Source organism: Octopus bimaculoides, chromosome 10, assembly GCF_001194135.2.
Source record: "Octopus bimaculoides isolate UCB-OBI-ISO-001 chromosome 10, ASM119413v2, whole genome shotgun sequence".
Classification (NCBI taxonomy): Eukaryota; Metazoa; Mollusca; class Cephalopoda; order Octopoda; family Octopodidae; genus Octopus; species Octopus bimaculoides.
The window spans coordinates 50,421,647-50,425,969 of NC_068990.1; the positions used below are offsets into that span (position 1 = coordinate 50,421,647).

Genomic DNA, 4,323 nt, shown 5'->3' on the forward strand with positions numbered 1-4,323 from the left:
TGATTGATTGATTGATAGATAGATGGATGGAGGGAGGGAGGGAGGGATACACACGCATTCACAACAGTCTGGTGATGTGAGAACACATGGGAATGACATTTCCTTACTTTTTCAAATATACCCAAATTTAAAATGATCTAATATAACAATATCATACATTTTCTGCACAGAAACACTACTTCTTTCATTAACCTTCCTACTATTCCACTTGTGTATCCATAGCTTGCATTGGGTGCACCAAATGGAATTCCTGCCAAAATCTTTCCCACATATCAAACAGGGCTATTTACCTGAAGCAAATAGGTTCTGTCTGTTTTCTTGCTTACCAGGATCTTGGTTTTTGCCAAGTTATCTGTAAGGCCCTGGCCCTTTAATTCCATGTTTTGCTACTACACCAGGAATTTCTTTTCTAGTACTGTTACAGATGGGAACTGAGTGTGCCCTGGGAAGAATATATGGAGAAGGCTTATGAGAGGAAACTTGCCAAATACCAAGAAACTGGTGAAGCAAAGCAGAAACCAAAACTAGCAGATACATTACAAGGCAACTGAAATCATCTGGTGGTATTTTGTTAGAGTATTCATTCTGCAAAGCTCTGACTGGGCATGAAGTTACTTGTGCAGCAAAGGGGAAGGCTATAAATTCTGTCACTGAATTTGCAAAGAAGGCCATTAGGTGGTTTTGAATAATAAAAAAAAAGCAGACCAGTGGTTTTTATTACTGGGGAGCAAGCTGGATCTTGATCAGCCCCAGTTGAATCAATTGGACAAAGAGTCTGTTGTTGAAAGACCCAAAGCCCCTAAGACCCCCAGAAACATTACTACTGAGGCATCCCAGAGCATCAATGAGATTTGCCTTGAGACTAAATTCCAGGAACAGACCAGGTGACAACCAAGACTACTTTGGTGACAACCAGAAAGTTAGCTGACAGTTCAGAAAGACAGCATTCAGGGCAAGTGAGACCAGCAACTTAACTTGCAAACTTTTTTCCTGCTACAGACAAACCTATGAAATACAACCTCAGGGGATCCTGGGGCAAGATGGAGAAAAAGATTTGCAACAGTATGGATTTACAAAATTTGACCCACACAAAAAGAAAAAGGATGATGAACAGAGTCCAAAGAATGCAAAAATCAGCATGGCCTAAAAATCAATCAGGCCAGAATGATATGTCTGTCTGGACAACAAGAATCAGGTGTAACAAAAAGGATCACATTCTGGTGAGATGCATGGCCAGGACTCACCCCAGTGTGCAAAGTTCCTCTGTGCCTGTACCTCCAAATCCATAGCAGAGTAGATCAGTTAATCAAATGGCCTCTGGAAAATAACAAAGGCCAGAAGATGCATGCAGAATCCCACAGACAACACCTAAAGGGTATCACTGACAGCCAATTGGAAGCAATAACTACAATCATTGTTAGATATGTGTCAAAAGTTGTCAACTGGTGGAGATATGTTGTGGTTGTTTGGATTCCTTAGAAGGAGAATTCTAAGAGAATCAATCAGTTCAGGACCATCTCACTACTCAACATTGAAGACAAGATATTCTTCAGTATTGTGTCCCACTGGCTAACAAAGTTTCTCCTGGATGATTGATACAAAAAGGTGGGATTGTTGGAACACCTAACAGCCTGGAGCATACAGGGACAATCAAACAGCTCTTAGGTGAAGAAAGGTAAAGATCTAGTAGTTCTATGTCTAAACTTCACAAATGCCTATGGACTTATGCCATACAAGCTGATAGATGAGGTTCTTCAAAACACCAAGTCCTCAGTAAGATCAATAACCTCATTCGGGATTATTATCACAATTTCCAAATGAGAATCACGTTTGGACCCACAGCATGAGAGTAGCACAGATCGGAAAAGGCTATCATAACTGACATTTCAGTAACCCTTCTCACTCTCTCCATGAACATGGTGGTCAAGTCAGCAGTGGTGAAGTGCCAAGGACCTTGGACAAAATCTGACACACAATAGCCTTCATGGATAACCTGACAGTAAGAACATCAACAGTTGTTGGTTGCAGGCAGATCTTCAAGTACTCAAGAAGCTTATCTCATGGACAAGGGTGAGCTGCAAACTATAGTTGCAAGTGGAACCTTCAAGGACTCTTGTACTGACAAAAGGGGAAGTGAGGAAAAGTTTCACTTCACTAAGTTTGACACTACCATCCCAACTCTGACAGAACAACCAGTCAAGCACTAGGGGAAACTCTTTAACAGTAGCCTGAAGGACAGTGGCTATTTGCTGAACCAGAAAAGACCTTCAGAACTGGCTTAGGAACATTGAGAAACCTGGACTGCCCAGTCACTTCAAAACTTGAGTATACCAGTATGCCACGCTGCCCAGTATTTTGTGACCTGTCATTATACAATGCCAGTATGTTGTCTGTGGAAACCTTAGAGAAGAAAATCACCACTTTTTGAGGAGGTGGCTTAACTTACCAAGAAGCCTAGGTGGCATCTCTCTGTACAGCTTAACCAACATCTTATGACTCCTGTTCAGTGACCTCGCAGAAGAGTTTGTAGTGATCAGAACAAAAGAAACTATGAAGTACAGAAATTCCAAGGACACAAGAGTAGCAGGAGCTGGTATTAAAGTTAGCACAGGTAGAAAGTGGAGTGTTGCTAGATAGTTGCAGGGATAGGGGAATGGTTGAGGCAGTGGCAATAAGGCATTCAGGTCTAGGCTACTTACCATCCCAGCAGATTGGTAGCACCAAAGGAAAAGAGCAACAATACCTCCTCCAAGAAGTCCATACAGGCATAGAAGTACAAGCTAGCACGTTGGTGGGACTCAGCCAATGTGAAGGCTGAACAAAATGGGCCAACATATAGCAGGGGAGCATCACTTGGTCAGATCTCTGGTGGGCTAGCATCCAGTGCATCAGATTTCTGACCCAGGCTGTCTATGACACTTTATGACGTCTAACAAATCTTTACAAATGTGTACTGAAAGAGGGTTGAATCAACATTTCTTCAGCAGCTGCCCAAGAGGCAATGGTTGCTATTACAGGTGACATAACCAAGTATTTAAGGTGGTCGCAGAGGTGATATCAACAGCCATTTAGTCCAGTAAGTACTAACCCAGGAAAGAGGGCATCACTTTTCTCAGAGCTGGAGAGAAGCTCCATTCACTGAAATATCAATGACTATGCCTACATTTCATGTCTCCGAACTTACAGTTGAGAGTGGATTTCGTAGAACAGTTTCTAGATCATATATCAGCAGCACTCCACCCAGACAGTGATCTTCTGAAATCCACAAAACAGGTAAACATGTGAGAACAATTGTACCCTGGGAAAAACATATGGCAGAAGTTCATGAGAGGAAGTTTCCCAAATATTAGGATCTGCGAAAACGGCACAAGTACATTGTGAGACAATTTAAGTGGATTGTTGAGGTTTTCTCGATAGTTTGTTCTGCAAAGTTATTGGTGTAGCAAAGAGTAGGGTCATAAATCCCATCACTGAAGCTACAGGAAAGGCTAGTATGTGGCTTTGGTTAAAGAGAAGAGACCTGTTGTTTGCTGCTACTGGGATGCAACCCCAGCTGTATCAATTGGAAAAGGGGGTCTGATTTTGAAAGACTCAAAACTCCCTAAAACCCTCAGAAACATTACTGATAATGCATTCCAGAGCATATGTCAGATGTATCCAAGAGTTTTTATATATGTATATATATATATAATGCAAGCCATCAAGCTATTCCACTTTAATATGTACACATATTAAGATTCAGTGAAGTTTAATTGGAAGATAATAAAAATAATGAACTGTGTAAATGTTTAGTCCTTTTCTATTTCATTTCATTAGGAAATTTTTGAATTTATATTATCTAGTTAGCTCTTAAATGATTATATATACACACACAAGTATATATATCCTATATATAGATAGATAGATGTATATAAAATACATACACACACACATGTAACAAAGGTGGTCACCATTATATATACATATATATATATCATATATATGTATACATATATCTTTACATATATATATATGCATACATATATATATGCATACATATATATATACATACATATACATATATACATACGTATATATATATGCATACATATATATATACATACATATACATATATACATACGTATATATATAGACATACATATATATATACATACACACATATATATATACATATATATACATACATATATATACACATATATATACATACATATGTATGTATATACATGTATGTATATACATACATGTATGTATATACATACATGTATATATATATATATATATACACATACATATATATACATAAATATACATACATATAT

General features: G+C 38.6%; 1 protein-coding gene across 2 annotated transcripts in view; it reads right to left on the reverse strand.

The window, feature by feature from the left end:
- The window catches only part of LOC106878624 (protein IWS1 homolog), an 863,399-nt gene that overhangs the window by 854,142 nt on the left and 4,934 nt on the right, over window positions 1–4,323 (reverse strand). The window lies entirely within an intron of this gene.